Source organism: Coregonus lavaretus (assembly GCF_964263955.1).
Source record: "Coregonus lavaretus genome assembly, chromosome: 29".
In the NCBI taxonomy this organism is placed as follows: Eukaryota; Metazoa; Chordata; class Actinopteri; order Salmoniformes; family Salmonidae; genus Coregonus; species Coregonus lavaretus.
Genome location: NC_140016.1, coordinates 14,162,883 through 14,188,294, shown reverse-complemented (window position 1 = coordinate 14,188,294; position 25,412 = coordinate 14,162,883). Strand labels below are relative to the sequence as shown.

General features: G+C 42.3%; 1 pseudogene across 1 annotated transcript in view; it reads right to left on the bottom strand.

The window, feature by feature from the left end:
- The window catches only part of LOC311104878 (X-linked interleukin-1 receptor accessory protein-like 2), a 343,046-nt pseudogene that overhangs the window by 45,963 nt on the left and 271,671 nt on the right, over positions 1 to 25,412 (bottom strand). Inside the window, exon 5 of the transcript in view lies at positions 14,256 to 14,330. The product of the transcript in view is annotated as an X-linked interleukin-1 receptor accessory protein-like 2 (transcript). The remainder of the gene's footprint in view (positions 1 to 14,255; positions 14,331 to 25,412) is intronic.

The window sequence follows — 25,412 nt, the reverse complement described above, 5'->3', positions numbered from 1 at the left end:
GCAGGCAGACTGCAGCCAATGCATGGCTTGCGGCATATGTGGCTAGCGTTGTGGATTTGGGTCAACTAGGGCTGAGATGGCATTGATTTGAATGAGCATTACTCAGAAATGCACATATCTAATTTAACACACTACACACACAGAGAGAGGCTTTTGCTGTTGACAAAATGGGACAACAGGAACGGGATATTCGAGCACTCTTTTCATACATATTTTCGTGCACTTGGTTAGTGTTTTTGTGGAGAAGCTCTCTCCCCACAGTCTGAACGTGGCATATGTGCAGAGAGCTTGAGAGCGGTGCAGTAAACAGCCTCCTAGGCAGCCAGGAAGAAAACATCTGAGATGCACAGGCACCATCTGCACCGGCGGCTGCAGCTGTGCTCGCTGCCTGCTGTGGTGCTCAGGACATTACCCTCAGCTGCACCATCACAACCCCAGCCCCCCTCACCCCTAGAGAGGCGAGAAGAACACCACTAAAACATACAGTAACCACCTGGAGGTATCAGACTGGGAATCTACTGTAGCTACCCAGTTTCACATGGACCGACGGATGGATAAGAGGTGTGCTTTATTTGTTGTGAGAGGGCAGGAAACTTCTACCCTATCCCTCTCCTAACAGCAACAATTTTCCCTAAATCAAACTTTTTTGTTGAAGAGAAACAAAATATTATAGCTTTGTTTCATTTATTTTATTTCATAGAATGTATCAATGGACTGTGAGCATATAATTTATCATTGGACTGTGAGCATATCATTTACTCAAAGATGACTAAAGAAGTGACACCATGGAAATGAAGAGAATCTTCAAAGGTTTCACATGCCTAAGGTGTGGTACCAGAACCTCAAAAACACCCCAAACTATTTGAGGAGAGAATAGATAATCAACAGAGTTACATTATCATCTCTGGAAATGGATAAACTCAATATCCGGTATAACAGGAAATTAAGCTGCCATGGCTTGGAGCAATTCCTCATATCTGTGAAACTAAACAAGGATTGGTGGGGGGTTGACATTTGGAAAACTTCCAGCGTTCCAGTATGCAGTCTAAAGAAAGACCGGTACCATCTCCGTATTGAGGCCAATCTCGACAGACATCTAATTAACAAGTACTTGATGGGTAACTTAAAATGTATGGAGTTCACGAACCATCGTTAAAAAAAGATTAAATTAGATTCAACCTTATCTCCAATTTGTGCACAGGTTAATTACCTTCGCAGCCTTTTGGGTTATTTCAACAGCACGACTACCCAGATGAACAAAATTAAGATTAATTACCATGGTATATATCTTGATACAGAGCGGGCAACTTTCAATTCTGGCATGTCACTGTAGTATCATAGTTACAAGATACAGAGGAGACCAGGGCATGAACTCAGAATTGCTATAGGGGTGCAACGGATGGAGGGCAAGTGATTTTATTGGCTAACAGTGGTTGATTGACAGCGCTCATCTGTCCTCCATTACTGACTGGTATATCCAGTCTATGAGGGTTCTAGAAGCTTCTGTCCTCCATTACTGACTGGTATATCCAGTCTATGAGGGTTCTATAAGCTTCTGTCCTCCATTATTGACTGGTATATCCAGTCTATGAGGGTTCTAGAAGCTTCTGTCCTCCATTACTGACTGGTATATCCAGTCTATGAGGGTTCTAGAAGCTTCTGTCCTCCATTGCTGACTGGTATATCCAGTCTATAAGGGTTCTAGATGCTTCTGTCCTCCATTACTGACTGGTATATCCAGTCTATGAGGATTCTTTAAGCTTCTGTCCTCCATTACTGACTGGTATATCCAGTCTATGAGGTTCTAGAAGCTTCTATCCTCCATTTCTGACTGGTATATCCAGTCTATGAGGGTTCTAGAAGCTTCTGTCCTCCATTACTGACTGGTATATCCAGTCTATGAGGGTTCTTGAAGCTTCTGTCCTCCATTACTGACTGGTATATCCAGTCTATGAGGTTCTAGAAGCCTCTGTCCTCCATTACTGACTGGTATATCCAGTCTAAGAGGGTTCTAGAAGCTTCTGTCCTCCATTACTGACTGGTATATACAGTCTATGAGGGTTCTACATGCTTCTGTCCTCCATTACTGACTGGTATTTCTAGTCTATGAGGGTTCTAGAAGCTTCTGTCCTCCATTACTGACTGGTATATCCAGTCTATGAGGGTTCTAGAAGCTTCTGTCCTCAATTACTGACTGGTATATCCAGTCTATGAGTGCAAGGTAAAAGTGGTGCAAAAAACGAGACAACAAACTTAAGCTAAGGGCCAATCCCCTTCGATTAGAGGTGTGAAAAGATGGAGGGATGGTCAGACTGCACTTATGGGACACAACAAGTAAGTAGTGAGAAACTCCTCGACCTCAGGTTGACTCCACAGAGACTAACGTCATGGAAATGTGTGTCTGAAGTAAAGGTCTGACAGTGGAAGAGAAAGGAGAGAGAGCCCCGTATGCAGCCCCGTATGAATTAACCTTGTAACTATCTTAACTCCAAAGAGGGGCAGATTTAGCTAATAATACCCTGCAGTAATCTGGAATGAAGACTCCGGCACTATTCTGTGGTTGTCTGAAGTTCAGAGGTGACATTCTGAACGCGTTGGGTCAAGGACTTTAAGAATTAGATAAAAGACTCTGAATATATCATCTTCATCTTCACAATCACACCATGAGCCTCCTAGGGGTCTGACAGGGATTTCAACTTAATAAAAATCAAATTTCACTCAATATCCTTTGGTTTTGGAAGAGATTGGTGCAGCATTAGTTTTTTTTAAACGTTGATATGGTCCCTGCCATGTGCTGAAAAAGAACAGTGCATTGCATGTGATCTAACAATTCTAAGTCAATGTTGCATAAACTGTGACGTTATACTGTTGTTTCATACCAATATATTACTGTTATCAGATTCAAGCATACTCCATCATGTCTGATGGGAATAGAAAATGACACAAACCCTCAACTAAAATAATTAATATATCATACACTCACACTACAATTAGAGGTCAGAAGGTCATTAGGAAGGGTTTATGCCACAAATGATTCATTGTTCATGTCAGACATGATCTATAGAAAGAACAATTGTGGTCGCACCACTTTACCTGAGACTGCTCCATCACGGCCATATCTGTCTAAACAGAACAAACAAACATTACAATTTCCTCTAAAGTAGACAGTCACTCCTGAACACCACATCTCTTAAAGAGTAAAGACAACTAAACCACACAGAGACAACCCTGGAGGTCATACATGAAGCTAGCTGTGCATAACTGATTAGTTGTCGACTTGGCATAGTCTTAATGAGATGTAAAAGTATTGTCAAAGATTCAATGTCCAAAAAAACACAACTGACTGATAGTGATTAATTCAAATCTATTGGTAAAATATGGGTTAGTTACTACAGTACTAGTTAAAAACGTTTTTTACCACACTCTGTAAAGGTCTGTATGGTAAAGGTCTGTATGATGATATTTCTGATCTTCAGTATGTTGCCTGTGGGTACTGTACATGTCATGCTGTCTCCTCACAGAAAGGTCATTAACATTAGGCCTTAAAAGGTCCTACAGCAGTGTGCTGGATCTCACTTCACACTGATAGCTGGATAAGCCTGCGAGACTCCACACTAACGCGTGTATTGGTCCGGCCCTACTACATACCCATATCTAATTTCACCCTATCATCAGAGAACACCAAATGAGTCTGAATGAACGGTAAAAAGGGGTATTTGACGAGTTTAGTGCGCACATCTGAGTTTAGTGCCACATCCTACAAATGCAAGGAAAAATGTATCATGCAATTTCAATAAGGGGTTTATTCATGACACGGCTAGGCACAAAGAGCCTCTTCTGCTGCTTTCAACACTAAAAACGGTCTGCATTTGCATTTTAAAAGAACACCTGTGATAGGCATAAATGTGTTGTGAAACAAACCGTGCAAATGGCTTGACATTTTCACTTAGCTTGTCGTCCTTTCAAAGGGAGCTGTTGGAGCGGCACAATCGACTGCTCTACTGCACTGGCCTGTCAGGTGGATGGGTCACCTTCTCCGCCCTGCAGTGCACTGGCCTGTCAGGTGGATGGGTCACCTGCTCCGCCCTCTGCTCCGCCCTGCAGTGCACTGGCCTGTCAGGTGGATGGGTCACCTGCTCCGCCCTCTGCTCCGCCCTGCAGTGAGTGCACTGGCCTGTCAGGTGGATGGGTCACCTGCTCTGCCCTGCACTGCACTGGCCTGTCAGGTGGATGGGTCACCTGCTCCACCCTGCGCTGCACTGGCCTGTCAGGTGGATGGGTCACCTGCTCCGCCCTGCGCTGCACTGGCCTGTCAGGTGGATGGGTCACCTGCTCCACCCTGCGCTGCACTGGCCTGTCAGGTGGATGGGTCACCTGCTCCGCCCTGCACTGCACTGGCCTGTCAGGTGGATGGGTCACCTGCTCCGCCCTCTGCTCCGCCCTGCAGTGCACTGGCCTGTCAGGTGGATGGGTCACCTGCTCCGCCCTCTGCTCCGCCCTGCAGTGCACTGGCCTGTCAGGTGGATGGGTCACCTGCTCTGCCCTGCACTGCACTGGCCTGTCAGGTGGATGGGTCACCTGCTCCGCCCTGCGCTGCACTGGCCTGTCAGGTGGATGGGTCACCTGCTCCGCCCTGCGCTGCACTGGCCTGTCAGGTGGATGGGTCACCTGCTCCACCCTGCGCTGCACTGGCCTGTCAGGTGGATGGGTCACCTGCTCCGCCCTGCGCTGCACTGGCCTGTCAGGTGGATGGGTCACCTGCTCCACCCTGCACTGCACTGGCCTGTCAGGTGGATGGGTCACCTGCTCCGCCCTGCGCTGCACTGGCCTGTCAGGTGGATGGGTCACCTGCTCCGCCCTGCGCTGCACTGGCCTGTCAGGTGGATGGGTCACCTGCTCCACCCTGCGCTGCACTGGCCTGTCAGGTGGATGGGTCACCTGCTCCGCCCTGCGCTGCACTGGCCTGTCAGGTGGATGGGTCACCTGCTCCGCCCTGCGCTGCACTGGCCTGTCAGGTGGATGGGTCACCTGCTCCGCCCTGCACTGTGCCGTGATGTAGCTAACCCAGCTCCCCATACTGGTGTGTGTGTTAATACAGAGAGGCTACCTGTATCTGGTGCTCAGGCCGTGCCACAGGGTTACCTTTGACCCCAGGACCAGCCGATGCCCAGTGCCCATTCCCTGGGCACCATGCCTTTTATCTAATACCCACCCACTCTCTCGAATAGTGCACAAAAAGTTGATTCCTCTCCCCCAGGGTGACAGACAGAGGTCATTTAATTCCATTATATTTCTTCTGTTCTTTTTAGTCACAGGATATAGAAAGATTTGGGAGAGATTTACTTGTGCAGCTAGGGGACCTGGGGGATGGTGAGTGATCCTGGTGATGAGCTTGACTAGCCTTTGAGGCCTCCTGCAACGCAAACTGACTAATAGAGAAGTGGTGTGTGTGTGTATGTGTGTGTGTGTGTGTGTGTGTGTGTGGTGGGGTGAGGGGGATAAACTGACGTGGGAGGAGGGTCCGATTCAAACATCTGCACATCTGTCAAAGAGGTTGATCGTGCTAACCCCCATTAAAATAGTTAAACTGATGGATAAATGTAAATAAACAAATGCTAACCATATTCATAAACAACATAGTAACACATCATGCAGGATGTAACAAGGCAGAAACAGTCAAACTACATCTGAAGATAGTACTTTACACACCGTATCATAGCAATTAAAGACAGCAGGGAACTTCAACATATCTGGCCACAGAGGTGATTTTCACGAGTTAATTTCCCCAATGTCAATGACTGTGATAGCTAGCTCCTCTATCTCCCATCCATACACAACACACTGCCTCCTCCGCACTCTAGATGAGTGGCTGTATACTTAGCAGGCAGCGCACGCAACATGAAAGGACTTGGAAGGTTGGACTTCTTTACGCATCCCTCATAGAGCTCTCATGGCTGCTCTCTGTGCTGCAGAGGAGAGGAGAGAAGCCCCTGTCACCCCGTCACGTCATTAAATCACTAATTAGCTGCCTTTCTTCTTCTAGTACTGAACATCTGACTGGTGCATCTGCAAACTAACAGCAGACACAGAGAAAGCCAAGCCTGGCAATGTGCTCTAGCAACCAGGAGAAAAACACGCATATACGATACCGAATAATGATGTTTTTCTGATGTTTAACAGGGTAATTACTATCTTTATCAAGGCTTTGAAGATGGTGGCTTAATTATGGACAAAAGGGAACGTACAGTAGGTCTGACTGAGACGACAAATGAGGTTCATTACAATGCTAGGTTGAGGTTCACACTCTTTTGATGACCGAGAGAGATATCACTTTTAATTGAATTGCTGAAAGTCATTATGGACTATGGTCATGGCCAGTAGCGTATGTGCTCTATCCTTTCATTTTAGCAAACTGCCATGTGGAGTTTATCTTTGACTGACTAGCGAGAAGTCATGAGGAATGGGACCTCCTTGGGGTTCCACATACCAGCTTGGCAATCTTTAATTATAAAAAGACCAAGACAGCTAAACAATTTAAATATTCCCCCTGCAATTAGAATGACACTGTGATATCCCGTTGGCTATTGCCCCTGCCTTGCTGCACAGCAAATTTGAGATAAGAATTGTAACACCCACAGTTTAAAATGTAACACTTTCTTTGAAATGACATGTGACCCACCAAAATATTGTTAAACTAACACTTTTCAAAGTGTTGACAAACTAACACCCCTAGAGTGTTGGGTCCCTAACACCATGGGTGTTGCACATTTCAACTTAAATTAACACTTTATTAGAGCTGATGCTCTTACACTTTTTTAGTGTTAGGGAATAACACATGTGGTGTTACAGTATTTAGGGGGGGGGGGGGGGGGGGGGACATTATAGGTTGTAAAGCCTTATTTGCATATTTCCCAGCATGCTGTTCAAGTGAATGTGACAGATACCCCGCCTGTTTGTTAGTGACAGAGACATGGTTGCTGCATTCAATAACTTATAGTCCTAAAGCCTTTACCAAGTGACTTCCTAATTGAATGTGTTTGAATTCAAATTAAACCCTTAATGACCATATATTGTACATTTCATAAGGCCTTTAGTTATGGCCTAGTTATACTCCACATTGTGGTCTGGAAATCTTGTCTCATGGGCCACATCAGACCTCCAAGTCACAATAAGCTGGTTTGTGAAGTGATTAGTAATTCCTATCGGAATCCAGTCAGAGGGAGGATATCCAACAATTGGAATATTCTATCACCCCCAACCTGCATTCAGAATGACTGTTATGATGAAGGACTTGACAAACAAGACTACCTAAACCATCTAAACTGGAAGAACCATCTCAGTAACGGGTGTAATAAATTCAACCCCTTACAGATTGGATTAGTTGAGAAAAATGTAAGCAATTTATCTTTGTATAGTAATAATAATAATAATAATAATAATAATAATAATAATAATAATAATAATAATAAATAATACATGCGTCTGTGTATGCCGAAACATATACAGTACCAGTCAAGTTTGGACACACCTACTCATTCAAGGGTTTTTCTTTATTTTTACTATTTTCTACATTATAGAATCAAGTAGTAACCAAAAAAGTGTTAAACAAATATATTTTATATTTGAGATTCTTCAAAGTAGCCACCCTTTGCCTTGATGACAGCTATGCACACTCTTGGCATTCTCTCAACCAGCTTCATGAGGTAGTCACCTGGAATGCTTTTCCAACAGTCTTGAAGGAGTTCCCACATATGCTGAGCACTTGTTGGCTGCTTTTCCTTCACTCTGTGGTCCAACTCATCCCAAACCATCTCAGTTGGGTTGAAGTCGGGTGATTGTGGAGGCCAGGTCATCTGATGCAGCACACCATCACTCTCCTTCTTGGTCAAATAGCCCTTACATTGCCTGGAGGTGTGTTTTGGGTCATTGTCCTGTTGAAAAACAAATGATAGTCCCACTAAGCGCAAACCAGATGGGATGGCGTATTGCTACAGAATGCTGTGGTAGCCATGCTGGTTAAGTGTCCCTTGAATTCTAAATAAATCACAGACAGTGTCAACAGCAAACCACCCCCACACCATCAAACCTCCTCTTCCATGCTTCATGGTGGGAACCACACATGCAGAGATCATCCATTCACCTACTCCGCATCTCACAAAGACAGTTGGATCGGTTGGAACTAAAAATCTCAAATTTGGACTCCAGACCAAAGGACAGATTTCCACCGGCCTAATGTCCATTGTTCGTGTTTGTTGGCCCAAGCAAGTCTCTTCTTCATATTGGTGTCCTTTAGTAGTGGTTTCTTTGCAGCAATTTGACCATGAAGGCCTGATTCACGCAGTCTCCTCTGAACAGTTGATGTTGAGATGTGTCTGTTACTTGAACTCTGTGAAGCATTTATTTGGGCTGCAATCTGAGGTGCAGTTAATTGCCGATTTCTGAGGCTGGTAACTCTAATGAACTTATCCTCTGCAGCAGAGGTAACTCTGGGTCTTTCTTTCCTGAGGCGGTCCTCATGAGAGCCAGTTTCATCATAGCGCTTGATGGTTTTTGTGACTGCACTTGAAGACACGTTCAAAGTTCTTGACATTTTCCAGATTTACTTACCTTCATGTCTTAAAGTAATGATGGACTGTCGTTTCTCTTTGCTTATTTGAGATGTTATTACCATAATATGGACTTGGTCTTTTACCAAATAGGGCTATCTTCTGTATACCAACCCTACCTTGTCACAACACAACTGATTGGCTCAAACGCATTAAGAAGGAAAGACATTCCACAAATTAACTTTTAACAAGGCACCCCTGTTAATTGAAATGCAACCTCATGAAGCTGGTTGAGAGAATGCCAAGCGTGTGCAAAGCTGTCATCAAGGCAAAGGGTGGCTACTTTGAAGATTCTCAAATATAGCATATATTTGTATTTGTTTAACACTTTTTGGGTTAATACATGATTCAATTTGTGTTATTTCATAGTTTTGATGTCTTCACTATTATTCTACAATGTAAAAAAAATTGTAAAAATTAAGAAAAACCCTGGAATGAGTAGGTGTGTCCAAACCTTTGACTGGTACTGTATATTAAAACAAACTATTCTAAAAATCAACCTACAACAAAGCACTCTGGGAAGAATGATAACGAGGCCCCTCCCACGTTTTTTTCACTCAGAGAGTTAACGTAAATGATCTAACAACACAGTCGAGTAACAACAACACCACACATGCTGATTCCACTGTGATTCAAATAACACTTCATTTATTAAGCACATATGGGGTCAATTTCAATCCCACTTGTGTTAACCCCACTAGAATCAACACTAAGATATAACACAACACTCTTTACCTTTACACCGAGATTTTAAAGCTTGCAAATTTGCTGTGTGCCTTGCTATTGTAAACAGAAAATCAGCAGACCTTTCTGAAACAATCACAAGTGACAGCTTTAATTGGAAAGTATATTTTGGGAAACAGAATGACATTAAAATGCTAACGGAAGAAAGGAAATTTTAATTGGAATTAAACATGAATGATGATCACTGTCTTTGTTCTTACTTGGCTTGATCATATTTTTTTGTACTCATACATGCTCATACTCAGACATTTGATATAAATCATATACTACTGTTGCCTACACACATTGTTTGAAACAAATGAAAATATACCATATATAGCAACTTCAAAGTTAAACTGGCATTACAAGTACACAATTGATCTAGCAAATCACTCTCGAATCAGCAACATGCTGGGGCTCAGATTCAGAAAGCCCACTCAAATAAACAAAGCTATGGCTTCATACAGAGCCTTTTATTGTGAGAGTTGTGTCAAAGGAATTAATGTTTCTGGATATACTCTAGCTCCAAGCAGAGCCACTGCTGGAGGCTAACATGGGAATAAACACACCTCAAACACACCTAAAACAATGACCTGAAGGCAAAGTTAATTTTACTGTCATAATACCCTGTGGTTTATCAATGTTAAGTATTATGTCTTGATTTGGTAGGATTCAGACACACAACACACAGGGAGATTCTGTCCCCGTCCTTACTGACTCCTCTCACTCTCTTCCCCTCTGTCCTCCTCCCTCCTCCCTCCAATTCAGATGCAAACAGCTAAAAAACATATTTATGAGTCTTGCAACCAACTCTGATGAAAATTAATAGTGAGAGTGCGATGTTCCTTCTCAGAGCGCCATCGCTCTGCCGTTACTCTATCATTCTGACACCCAGCTCTCTCTTCGCTCAACGGGATGATTCCTGTCGCTCTTGGGGTATTTTCAGTACCAGTCAAAAGTTTGGACACACCTACTCATTCCAGGTTTTTTCTTAATTTTTTACTAATTTCTAGATTGTAGAATAATAGTGAAGACATCAACACTATGAAATACCACATATGGAATCATGTAGTAACCCAAAAAGTGTTAAATAAATCAAAATATATGTTATATTTGAGATTGGTTTCTTTGCAGCAATTCGACCATGAAGGCCTGATTCACACAGTCCCCTCTGAACAGTTGATGTTGAGATGTGTCTGTTACTTGAACACTTTGAAGCATTTATTTGGGCTGCAATTTCTGAAGCTGGTAACTCTAATGAACTTATCCTCTGCAGCAGAGGTAACTCTGGGTCTTCCATTCCTGTGGCGGTCCTCATGAAAGCCAGTTTCATCATAGCGCTTGATAGTTTTAGTTTTTGCGACTGCAAGTTCTTGAAATGTTCTGTATTGACTGACCTTCATGTCTTAAAGTAATGATGGACTGTTGTTTCTCTTTGCTTATTTGAGCTGTTCTTGCCATAATATGGACTTGGTATTTTACCAAATAGGGCTATCTTCTGTATACCAACCCTACCTTGTCACAACACAACTGATTGGCTCAAACGCATTAAGAAGGAAAGAAATTCCACAAATGTACTTTTAAGAAGGCACACCTGTTGATTGAAATGCATTCCAGGTGACTACCTCATGAAGCTGGTTGAGAGAATGCCAAGAGTGTGCAAAGCTGTCATCAAGGCAAAGGGTGGCTACTTACTTGCTTGCTTACTACATGATACCATATGTATTATTTCATTTTTTTTTTTTTTCATATGTCTTCAGTATTATTCTACAATGTAAAGAATAGTAAAAATAAAGAAAAACCCTTGAATGAGTAGGTGTGTCCACACTTTTGACTGATAGTGTATATCAAGCATAAATACCCTGCATTACAGAGACATATTTGCTGAAACTGAAGTGCCAAGCAGAAGCAGGAGATGCTGGAGCCATGCTCCGTGCTCTGTGGGAGAACTAAAGGCATCACATTATTGATTTGCCAACTTGAGGATGACACTGTCCGTTTGTCATCGACTCTGTGATTAGATCAAGGTGAATACGTGGGAATGTGGCGTTCATTCATTTTGGGTTATTGCACACCGGACGTCAAGACAAAGTATATGAGGATTTTCCTCATGGTATGACATTAACGCAGAAACAATAGTCCCTTTTGTGATGAATAATGTGCTTTCCTGGAACATCGTGCTAACACTCCCCCTCAACACCCCTCCCTCCCTCCCTCCCGTCCCCACCCCTCCCACAGTGGATCCATCCAGTCAGAAGCCTGAGTGTAATCTCAGAAGTTGTGTCTTAATATGGCCTCTCCTCTCACCCTCCTCTGCTGGAGGGTCTCTCCACGGTGTGGGGCTGTCCATGGAGAGTAAGCAGATCCATAGACACACAGCATCTCTCTCCTCTCCTCAGTCCTTTATTGTGTCACTCCTTTCAGATGCTCTGGTGGCTAATCAGGCGCCATGTTGCTAATAATAGGCCCTTCTCGTGTAAAGGGTACGGGGGAGCTGATTTCTATGGAGCTATTAAATCTTCTCTGCACTTAGCGTCTCCTCAGCTAATAAACACTGACAGCTGTGGCCTAATGGTCCAGCCGCCAGAACTCACCACAGCGCCCACCGCACAACAATTAATTACTAATTTTGTGGGGCTACAGGTTCTTGTCAGGGAGCCCTTTCCTTTTTAAGGGGACATTGCTGTTTTGCCCATTTGAAGAGGAGCAGTTAAAACCTCATTTTTTATTTGATGAGATGGGGATTAGATATGATACTGCACATGTGAGAAAGGACTTCATTCAATCTGTTAGGTCTCTTGAGACATAAATAAGCATGTTTGCTGAGAATGTCACAATGACATTAACAGACTGGGTATAGTCATGGCTGAATGTTAGTGGTGACAAATCTGTACATATCATTTTGTTATTAGCGTGCCCAGCTCAGTATATAATGACCAGCGCCCCAGAGGGAGAATGGATCCTTGAGACTGTTACTTCAGCAACAAGGGTAATACTTGCTCTCCTTCAAGCAGCCCATTCCCTGTTCCCGCTCTCGTCATCATTCACACAAATAGCTTAACATAAAAAAGCATTTTTTTCATATCAAATACAGAAACTAAATACAAAATCCTTGTACCCATTACTGAATGTGAAAATAATAACAACATAAATGAGGAGAACTTGACAAAAGTAGCATCATTACATTCTAAGTTAACAGGGGCTCTATCTCCAGACGCCCAAATCCTGATGCGCATGGATGGAATGTCTGTGACAGAAGGTGTGAAATCCATTGTAGGGAGCAGGGGGCTTGCTGGATGAGAGAGATTTATGCTGTGTTATACAGACTGCTCACTCTATTAAGTTTAATTAGGTTGGGGCTGCTCGACTCTTCATCCTATCAGAAATATTATAACCATGCAGAGAAAGGTAACAATTGAGAGTGGTAAAGCAGTAAGGATATACATTTTTCCCTACACGGCATGCAGACACATGTAAAAGTCACTGTGTTCGATAGGAAGAACTGCAATAAATGTCCTGGCTGGGTTGTAAAGCATGGCATAAGGTCCAGTTTGTGTAGGGATGTAGCTCAGTTGGTAGAGCATGGTGTTTGCAACGCCAGGGTTGTGGGTTCGATTCCCATGGGGGGCCAGTATGAAAAATAAAAAATAATGTATGCACTCACTAACTGTAAGTCGCTCTGGATAAGAGCGTCTGCTAAATGACTAAAATGGAAATGTAAGATGTGTAGTATCCAGAAACCTACTATGCACTGATAGGTAACAGGGTTTTTCTGATACTGGGGAAAAATACACATAATTTGGGAAACAACCTAGTTCCAAGTGCCAATCACCCATTAAAAAACGACCTTGGTTTAAAGTAGACAATTACTGTATCTGTAAAGTTAAGCTAACAAAAGCCCAAATTACATGAACACAGCAAAATTACATGTGAACACTGCACAAGGCAATAGAGCGCTAGTCCAACAGCCATCTCGGAGCCAGCTGATAAGTGAAGTATATTTTTTAAATACCGAAAGGTGAAGAAGAAGAAGAAGAACAATCTCCTTGGCTCTTCAGCTGTCTCCTCCCAGTCTCTATGTTGATGCATGTGGAATAATGGCCTACAATCTACCCCGACTCGACAGCTTAAATATGCCTTCCTCGCACTTGTTTTGTTATTGTCAACTGGTGCTGAGCTCCAGAATAAGATTTGAAGAGTGTTTGTATATTTTGCAGGCAAGGCTTTTTGCATGGTTAGTGTTGAAAGCATATTGTAGTATGAATATGTGGTGATAATGTTCTGGTAAAATGTTTTAAATTGAGTGTTATTTTGACATATTGATTGTATGTACATAGATTTCAAATAATTGTGTTGCTTTTCTCTGATCCCAGTGGATTTTGGCCGTCCTATTAAAACGGGCTACAGTACATTGTGTAAGATGCAGGAGAATGAGAGGTTGGTGACGGCCGGGCACTTCCCCCAGGTTAGAACAAGCGCATCATTAAATATGGGCACGAGGGTCAGGGGATTCCTGCATGCCAGCGGTGCTGCTGTGTTCTGTTCTGTTCTCTCTCTGCCTTGTTTCTTAGCCTTTCTATTAGCCCCCAGATTTATGTACAGCAAATTCCCCCTCAGGCATATTTGGCTGATTGCAGCACCTGTTTTTAATGGGGTTGACTGAGGCATTAGAAGGCAGTGCTGGTGATCACTCGGCTGCTTTACAGTAGAGGACATTCCAACAAACAGAGTTCTAAAACTATATTGACATAGCCATGGTCCTGTATCCCCAGTCAAAAGGCACTGCAGTAAAATGTGTTTTAGAGAACGGGCCAGCCCGGTTGGCGAGAAAGCAGCAAGGAGCCCCTGACTGTTGCAGTCTATAATTACACTTGTCTGCTCTATGGAGAGGAGAGAGTTAGCACTGGCCCCATGGGGAAGACTTACCCGGTTGGACATCTATAACACTGGCCTGTCTCTCAGCGGGGAACAGGACCTTCGGGGGTCTGGTTGTGAGGAGAGCTGCAAAAAAACAAGCACACATTGAGAGGACAGACAGGGGGGAGAAAATAAACATACTGAAGATTACACAGCTTCTCTTAATGACTAATGTTGACAGGATCAGTAATCCATGCAAATAGAATGGAGCTGTTTCAGTGCCGGCAAAACTCTTCCACAAACATAATTTAGAAATATCATTATAGGATATTCTGTAATCAGTTAGCCTGTGGGAGTCCCAGCACTGAGTTTTATCATTCTAAAACAAGATTATGTCATCTTTAATCTTTTTAAGATTTGAGTACACACATAAACACACACACGCACAAACACACGCGCACACACACACACACACACACACAATTTCAGTCTGAGAACAGTAGAGGATGTTTAAATTAGAACCACTTCAGACCTCAAGAGACTTGTATTACCAGGACAGTTAGCAGAGTATCGAATGCAGCAGCGAGCTGAATAATGGTGGGCCACATTGATAATGTAAAAACTCAGTGAATTAATTACAGAAAATCATCTAGAGATATGCTCTAAAAACATGTGAGTGCACTGAAAGCATTAGATCTCCTGGAGTTTAGTTAAGGGTAGTGAAATGTATCCTGTACTTTAGAACATACCCTGCCAAAGGTAAATTATAGAAGATACAGTATTTAAAAGCAGGCTACACACATGAGTGAAAAAACCTCATGGTATAGGGTTAGCTGGAGTATTTTAAGTGAAATATCAGAACAGCAAGCTATCATGTCTACAGTTTGAGGGAGTATAACACACTCTTGGATAGAACTGTATTGGTGATATAATGGTATTGCTGATAGAACTGTACTGCTGATAGAACTGTATTGGTGACATAACTGTATTGGTGACTGAACTGTATTGGTGATTGAACTGTTTTGGGGATTGAACTGTTTTGGTGACATGACTGTATTGGTGACAGAACGATATTGCTGATAGAACTGTATTGGTGATAGAACTGTATTGGTGATATAACTGTATTGGTGACAGAACTGTATTGGTGATTGAACTGTATTGGTGATATAACTGTATTGGTGACAGAACTGTATTGCTGATTGAACTGTATTGGTGATCGAACTGTATTGGTGATATGACTGTATTTGTGACATAACGGTATTGCTGATAGAACGATATTGCTGATAGAACTGTATTGGTGACAAACTGTATTGGTGATAGAACTGTATTGGTGATTGAACTGTATTGGTGATTGAACTGTATTGGTGACAGAACTGTATTGGTGACAAACTGTATTGGTGATTGAACTGTATTGGTGATTGAACTGTATTGGTGATCGAACTGTATTGGTGATTGAACTGCCTGACAAGCTCATTATTTCTAAAATGCATGTTTTCTCTGTGTTAAAATGCATAATCTATTTTGCCAGAGCATTAAAGACAACATAAAAGTTAAAAATAATAATTTCAGAATGGTGAAGTCTCTGAACTTTTCAACGGTCAGAATATTACCTATGGTTAATGTAATCCTTGTACAATACTAGACAAATGTGCTGCATGAAAAGCTTAAATCGCAGATGCACTGTATATAAAAACGACTGTATTGAATATAAAGTGCAAAGTCTGTGAAAATATTGACTCTGCATTCACTGTATACACAACCACTAATGATATAAAGAGCAATAAGGTTAGCTTGTTCTGCATATCTGGCAGAGTGTAGTTTACTCTACCCATTCACCAGGAGACTCAGAGTAACCTTCAACTCAAGGACAGAGAAGAAAATGGTATGTTATGATTTTCTTTATCTTTTTGGCCCCCATTTAATTTGGTCTCTCCATTGTATGAGGGATGAAGCTGGGACCCCTCATCCATCTTGGGGGGACAGCCGCAGCTTTAGCATTCAAATGAAAGCTATCATTCTTGTCAAGCAAGGAGCCAGAGAGAGCACACATGCCTGCAGACCCACAGCCACTTAATATTCTCCATCCGGCAGGACAACCCTCACTGGACGCCGGCCCCTCCTGGCCCCTCTGCAGCCCCTGAGCTCATGTAGGTCCCCTGCGGCCGGACCCCTATCTGCGGCACCACCTTGCTCCTGAGAGCTCAGTCCCCTCAGCTCAGCAGCCCAAGAGATAACACTCCGACACACAAATGAAGTATTAATATATTGTATGTCGGCATGCTTAGGTCTATTAATAATACTCTTCAAAGGGAATGCATCAAACAGTGTGGCTATGGTATGGGAATGTTCTGTTCATGCAGGCACAGTGAACTCTTTATTTACCACAGCAGTTTGGTACTACACATCTGCAAATTCCCTGCTCTGGAACTTCAAAGTAAGCAACCATGCGATGTTCTGAAGAAAGTCCATGTGATCATTATTTTCTTTATCATAGTACTTAGCATGTTTTTGCTTTTTAAAGGAGGGGTAAAATTCGCAAATATTATGGTATTTAAGATCTTACAAATAATTTCCCACCCGGTTGCACTATTTACCATGCTGTCCATTTCCCCTCATGGATTTTCAGAGCTCCTGTTGCAATATTCAGTATACTTGTTTATATCCACTTTGATAATGTACTACAGCGAGATACTGAGCTTTCATGTATTGTAAATGGATTCAGAGTTACATTTTCATTGGAAATAACACTACTGGAGCAGGCTGTGAAATGTTTCCTTCAGAGCAGTAACGTCTGTAATGTTTTCCATTGGCCCTCTGAAAACATGCCAAAACATGCCAGCAAGTGTATTGTCACAGGTGCTTATTGCGTAAGTAAAGTGGTCAAACGATATAGGATATCTCAAAGGACAGGAATATAAAATACAGGTATTTGGTCTGTGTGAATGGTTCTCTGTTTTTTAGAAGGTAAATTCATTAACCCTTCCATTGCTTAACACCTCCCTAATTTGAACTGCAAACAGCCCCCATGGTTTAACAACATCTCCCACCCCTCCCCATTTGCCAGTTACCCACTGATATGTATAAAAGGGGTATGTACAGTTGAAGTCGGAAGTTTACATACACCTTAGCCAAATACATTTAAACTCAGTTTTTCACAATTCCTGACATTTAATCCTAGTAAAAATTCCCTGTCTTAGGTCAGTTAGGATCACCACTTTATTTTAAGAATGTGAAATGTCAGAATAATAGTAGAGAGAATGATTTATTTCATCTTTTATTTCTTTCATCACATTCCCAGTGGGTCTGAAGTTTACATACACTCCATTAGTATTTGGTAGCGTTACCTTTAAATTGTTTAACTTGGGTCAAACGTTTCGGGTAGCCTTCCACAAGCTTCCCACAATAAGTTGGGTGAATTTTGGCCCATTCCTCCTGACAGAGCTGGTGTAATTGAGTCAGGTTTGTAGGCCTCCTTGCTCGCACACGCTTTTTCAGTTCTGCCCACAAATGTTCTATAGGATTGAGGTCAGGGCTTTGTGATGTAGCTCAGTTGGTAGAGCATGGCGCTTGCAACGCCAGGGTTGTGGGTTCGATTCCCACGGGGGGCCAGTATGAAAATGTATGCACTCACTAACTGTAAGTCGCTCTGGATAAGAGCGTCTGCTAAAAGACTAAAATGTAAAAAATGTGATGGCCACTCCAATACCTTGACTTTGTTGTCCTTAATCCATTTTGCCACAACTTTGGAAGTATGCTTGGGGTCATTGTCCATTTGGAAGACCCATTTGCGACCAAGCTTTAACTTCCTGACTGATGTCTTGAGATGTTGCTTCAATATATCCACATAATTTTCCTTCCTCATGAAATACATCCACAGGTACACCTCCAATTTACTCAAATTATGTAAATTAGCCTATCAGAAGCTTCTAAAGCATGACATCATTTTCTGGAATATTCCAAGCTGTTTAAAGGCACAGTCAACTTAGTGTATGTAAACTTCTGACCCACTGGAATTGTGATACAGTGAATTATAAGTGAAATAATCTGTCTGTAAACAATTGTTGGAAAAATTACTTGTGTCATGCACAAAGTAGATGTCCTAACTGATTTGCCAAATCTATAGTTTGTTAACAAGAAATTTGTGGAGTGGTTGAAAAACGAGTGTTAATGACTTCAACCTAAGTGTATGTAAACTTCCGACCTGCAAATAAGTAAATAAGCTAAATAAGGGGTCCTTTTGAAAGGGGGGTCATATAAACATGGCCTTGTATTTTTTATAGGTAACATACCACATATTCTGTCTGTGGGGTCTTAATGGGTATTAATAGGTCTAACTAAATTGGTATTAGTAGGTCTAACTAAATGGGTATTAGTAGGTCTAACTAAATGGGTATTAGTAGGTCTAACTAAATGGGTATTAGTAGGTCTAACTAAATGGGTATTAGTAGGTCTAGCTAAATGGGTATTAGGGATGCTAATGCATTCAGACTACACATTTCTGATGCAATTGCACTCAAGAGGATGCTAAGACTGCTGTTGGGGAGTGGGAGTATTACGAAGTGGAGTCGGATCTGTATGTCTTTAAAGATATATATATATATAATTTATTAACAAGCAACAAACCAGATCTGTTTGTCAAGCAGTAGTAGGAGCAATGAGCAGTGTCAATGTGTTTCAATAGACTCTCAAATTATACACAGCTCTGATTAGCCTATCACATGCAACACTAACAGTTTCTTTTCTCTCTCTGTCCTAGCTCCAAAACACAATATGTCTGCTTGTCCTTTTACACAGTATTCAACATTATACTGACCTCTGGACAGAGACGGTTATTTTATTGGGTTCCGCATCCAAATGTGCTTATTAGTGGCTGGTGTTACCTAACCTGCTTCTATTGTATTTGTAGCAGTGGCAGGGGGAATACTTTGAAACAGTTACAATGTTTCTGTCTTTGTCAGGTTATACAATCTGCTAGGATGGAATTTTACATCCACAGAGATCTAGAGAGCAGCATATGTGCTTGTTTGATACCATCTTGCTACAGACATCAAAACACCTACGGACAAAGAAAAACTTCTCCCAAATATTTCTACAAAGCTAACACTGTGCTTTGCTAAATATATTCTCATCAAGAATATATTCTATAAAGTTCAACTACTGTATAGATCAACTTGCCAGTTTTTGGTCCAACAATGTTCCAATACCGTATGTGCTTATTCTATCTACTTTTTCTGAAGTGTATCATTTAGACAATGGTTGATTATAGGCTCTGAGCACATAGAGAAACTCAGATAAAGCTCAACATCTCCAAAAGTTTAGAATCAAAGCTATTAAGATTTTTGCGGTCACCTGCTTTAGGCGAGGTACGATCACCCTTGACGAGTTGCCATGGAAATGAATCCCTTATCAACTTATAGAAGTGTCATTAACTAAATTAAAAATCAGATTCTCCAACCCCTCCAGTTATCCTGGATAATTACTTAATCTCTATTTGTGAGAGTGGCCCCTGGTCTTCTGTTGGACTGGGCTGTGGGGAGGCCTCCTGTGTGGATTGAGATAGTAATGAGGTCATTCCAGGCACTAGGTGGGGACTGGCTACTCCACAGGTGGGCGTAGCGCTCAAACACATTAGGTAAAGCGTATGCGCATTGCTCCTCACCACGTCCTCAAATTAGAGTCCCAATCAGCTATATTCATTGTCCTTATCCTTCGATGTGAACACAAGCTGCTTACAGACAATAAACAAGATTGCACGACACAAAATAAAACAAAGGTGAAGTGATTAATAATGGTCAGTGTCACTGTGAGAGAGAACTGCTTCAACCAGAGAGTGAAGTAGCAGCTGCATCCAACCAACAACAAACTCAGCACCAGCACAACAACATTATAAAGCATCTCCACAGAAAAAAGGTATTCTTAATTTATTTGTTTAATTAAAAATCTCACCACGACAAGAGAGGTACTCGTTTACACTTATAGCCAGCTTACAGAGTATACCTCAAGCGTAAGATATTCCAAGCAGATGGCAGAATTGCCTTTAAAAGTCCAATGCAGCCGTATCTATCTCAATATCAAATCATTTCTGGGTAACAATCAATTACCTTCCTATGAGCTGGTTGTTTTCTAACCAGGATCTCTAGTGGCACAGCTAGCACTGCGATGCAGTGCCTTAGACCACTGCGCCACTCGGGAGGCCCCTGCTTGCTTCTTTGATTGAATTAGCAGCCGTATCATTATTACCCAGGTCAAGTAGCTAGTGATCAAAAGATGGTTATTGATTCTAAAAATGATTACCTTATGCTTAGGGGCCTTGTGTGACTAAGCTTGTGTTGTCCTACAGTAAGGCTTTCAGCTGTAGGGGAGAGCTGTGATATGGCAAACAATGGAGGCCAAAAGAACATGTGACAACAGAGCCAGATCCACACCATAGATTTATCACACCAAGACCAAATAGATGATCACACTGTTACATCTAATAGAAGATACAGCACATACTTATGTGGATATGATTCACATGATATAAGATACAATATGTAAGTGTATAGCTAGGGTTGCAAAATTGGGATCACTTTCCCAAAATTCCCAAGTTTTCCAGAAATCCTAGTCAGATGATTCCGGATTTCCGACTTATTCCCTCCGGATTCTGGAATCTTGGAACTGGGATTTCTGGAAAACCTGGGAATTCTGGGAAAGTTACCAGAATTTGGCAACCTTGTATAGCTTATAAGGGCCCTTAATGTTCACTGACCATGTGAACTGACCATGTTCACTGACCAAAAAACTCTGGTCCTTAGATATGGTCACCCAGCAATCACCTGTCAATATTTTATGAAGCTCTACGTCACATACTATGAACGCTCAACCAATTAATAAAGCTTTTTTTGGCGAGACGTTTAGTTGAGTGCATGCATGGGGAAGGCAATGAATGGGCAAGCATACCTTTGCACATCTTAACGACTTAATTTAACTAGGCAAGCCAGTTAAGAACAAATTCTTATTTACAATGACGGCCTACCCCGGCCTCCCCTAACCCGGACGACGCTGTGCGCCGCCCTATGGGACTCCCGATCATGGCCAGTTGTGATACAGCCCAGGATCAAACCAGGGTGTAGTGATGCCTCTAGCACTGAGATGCAGTGCCTGTGCCACTCGGGAGCTGACAGTTCCATGGATTCACTACACAGTCCTCTACCTGTATCTCTGTGGACTACTGTGAATCTATGTGGATAAAATAGGAGAAGGGACTGTCATGGTAATTTCTACATAAGCATGGGTTTTGCGAGCACTTAATTTAAGAGTTTGAAAGCATGAGGTGGGAAGCATACAGCTTCAACGAGCTAGTTCAAGTACTGTAGGATTCCATGATGATGTTGAGAGATTAATCTCTCTCTCTCTCTCTCTCTCTCTCTCTCTCTCTCTCTGAAATAATTGTCTATCTCCATCTTGTTCTCTCTCATTATATTTGTCCTCTTCCCTTCATACTACTACCATGTCCTCTCCCCTTCATACTACTACCATGTCCTCTCCCCTTCATACTACTACCATGTCCTCTCCCCTTCATACTACTACCATGTCCTCTCCCCTTCATACTACTACCATGTCCTCTCCCCTTCATACTACTACCATGTCCTCTTCCCTTCATACTACTACCATGTCCTCTTCCCTTCATACTACTACCATGTCCTCTTCCCTTCATACTACTACCATGTCCTCTCCCCTTCATACTACTACCATGTCCTCTTCCCTTCATACTACTACCATGTCCTCTCCCCTTCATACTACTACCATGTCCTCTCCCCTTCATACTACTACCATGTACTCTCCCCTTCATACTACTACCATGTCCTCTTCCCTTCATACTACTACCATGTCCTCTCCCCCTTGATACCACTACAGGGGTTCCCAAACTTTTTGGGCCCACGACCCCATTTTGATATCTGAAAATCTTTCCTTTTATATTTCTGGTTATGGCAGTCAATTGAAAAACATTCTGATTGTCTTCTCAACTCAACATCACATAATTTTAATGTGGGGCTATGACAGTCAATTGCAAATTAGTCTGACATTATGTATCTTATCTCACCACCACTAATGAGATGGGTGTGGCTTGATGCATGTTGCGTCCGAGCTTGTCAATGTCAGAGGGCGTGGTCGACAGTGCGCACCTCATCTCTGCTGTCACATCCAACCTGGATCGATATTTGGTTTTAATGCAGACGAGAGCACTGAATCCAGCTTCAGACAGATATGAGCTGGCGAAGGGTACCATGAGTTTTATGGCGCTTTCAAAACAACTGGAAACTCTGAAAAATACGAGGTCAAATCATGACGTCAGTGATCTTCAGTTTGAAAAGTCTGAGCTCTAGAAAGAGGCCTGAGTTCCCGAGTTGGAATTCCGAGTTGGAAGACCGTCGGAGCTAGTTTTTTTTCCAGAGTTCCCAGTTGTCTTGAAAGCAGTGAAGTCGGATGTCAGAGATTTCCGAGTTAATGCTCAGAGGGAGACGGCAGGGTATTCCCTTTGAGTCAGGAACCAAAACTCCTCCGTAGTGACCCGTGAATGCATTGTCTGCAGCATTCGGTCACATGACAGCTCGATCAGCTGTTCGATTTCATTTACCGGCATATCAACTGATCCTGGATTACAGTCAAACGGATTGGGAAGTAGGTCCCAAAGTGCTCTTCCAAGCGTTGGAGGTGAGCAGTCATCACTCGTGAGGGACACTTACTGATGCTGTTTTCTGTTAGAAACATGGAAAACAGCATTCCTTTTCTCCACAGGAAGTTTCTAGTCAGACTCTTCTTTCACTTTTGAAAGACACTCTCTCCAATAGTAATAATTTCATCTGAATCTAGTGATTCGGTCACTCATCTGTAGAATGTTTTTGTATATCTCCTGCATGCTTGCGTTCAGTTTGTTCAGTTTCCCAAATATGTCTGTTAAATAGGCAAGGAGACACATTTTATTTTCATTACACAGAAAGTCAACCAAGTCAGATTTTTTTTACATCCATTGTGAACGACAACAGTTCCTCTCTCAATGAGAAAGATCTTTCCAACACTCCCCCTCGATAACCACCAACCCTCGGTGTGAAATAGAACATTGTCATGCTCTGATCCCATATCTCCACATAGTTTTGCGAACAGGCGTGTGCACAGTGGATGTGGTTTGATGTAGTTTACAATCGAAGTTACCTGCTGCAGTATATCTCCGAGTTCTGTGCTCAGCTCTTTTGCCGCCAGTTGTTCTCGGTGTATCATACAATGCGTCCATATGGCAGAGGGAGACACATTCATAACTAGAGTGCAGAGGCCTGCCTGCCGTCCCGCCATAAATGGAGCCCCATCTGTGCAAAAGCCCACCATTCGATCCCATGGAATCTGTTTTTCGTCAATATAGCCACGCAGCACACTAAACATCCCCTGTGCCGTTTCATGCTCGGGAATCATGAGACATAATAATATTTCCTTGTGAATAGCATCCCCTGACGTGTTGCGAACAAAAGTCAATGCATGGGCATCTCGGCCCTCACAGCTAAGGTCCATTTGGAGAGCATAAGCTGGGGAGTTTGAGTCGTTCAGTCAGTTTCCTCTTGATTTCTAGCAATAGCATAAATTATTCGTTTAACAGTGTTATAACGGTGTTATCTGACAAAGGTACTGAGTTTCTGTTCCTCTGCCACCCCTCACATTGTTTTCACCATATCAATTGCGTCCGGTAATATCAAACTCTACAATAGTGTGTGGTTTCATAGCGTAGCGGGACTAGCCATTCACCGTGGGAATAATTCAAGTGCAAAGGTCAAGTGCGGCCTTTTCCCATGATCTATGAGCGCTCTCTGGTTGAATTTGTATTTTATATTTGAATCATTTTCATTTCCATTTTCAAGGTTAACCATATTACAATGATTTTGAGATACAAAGACGATATTATAATATATATATATATTTTTGTATATATACTGTATATTATTTTCTTCAGGATTTTGGAAATCCTCCCACAACCCCATTTTCATATCAGGCAATCCCACATGGTGTCGCAACCCTTGTGTGGGAACCGATGAAATACTACCATGTACCCTCTCCTTCATATTACTACCATGTCCTCTTCCCTTCATACTACTACCATGTCCTCTCCCCTTCATATTACTACCATGTCCTCTCCCCTTCATACTACTACCATGTCCTCTTCCCTTCATACTACTACCATGTCCTCTCCCCTTCATACTACTACCATGTCCTCTTCCCTTCATACTACTACCATGTCCTCTCCCCTTCATACTACTACCATGTCCTCTCCCCTTCATACTACTACCATGTCCTCTTCCCTTCATACTACTACCATGTCCTCTTCCCTTCATACTACTACCATGTACTCTCCCCTTCATACTACTACCATGTCCTCTTCCCTTCATACTACTACCATGTCCTCTCCCCTTCATACTACTACCATGTCCTCTCCCCTTCATACTACTACCATGTCCTCTCCCCTTCATACTACTACCATGTCCTCTCACCTTCATACTACTACCATGTCCTCTTCCCTTCATATTACTACCATGTCCTCTCCCCTTCATAATACTACCATGTCCTCTCCCCTTCATACTATTACCATGTCCTCTTCCCTTCATAGTACTTCTATCCACCCCTGAATTTGCATGCACAACTTTATTTGGCAGCAGGCAATGCGATAAAATATTTACCAACCTCACAAGTAAGCTGACGGTACAGTTTCTATGAGGCACTTCATGTGCATGTTTCAGTGCAGGCTGATGACCATGTTACTAATGCATTGGATGAGAAGATGGCTGATGAGTGATGAGAACTGAAAACACATATCAAATACTGTTGGAGAACCTGCGTCATGGCTACATGGAATACAGTTTATGTCAAATTGACGTCTAAAATACTTTTTGCATTTTAGCTAACCGTAAACCTTTTCCTAACCTTCACCTAATTATCCTAACCTGCTGCTTAAGTTTTCCTAACCTGCAACAAAAAAAGTAAATTCTGGTCAATTCTGACATAAGCTATATCCCATAGTCGAAACCAAGAGCCTGAGGCTCAAACCAAAACCACTGCAGGATATTAGATGGTACTATGGAGAGTAGCAGTGTGGTACGACATTCCAAACACGTACAGAATTACATAGGATCAATATTTCCCAAGTTAATGGAAACACTGAAAACAGCCAGCAGACTATTTCATCAGAGCTTGTGATGAGAAGAG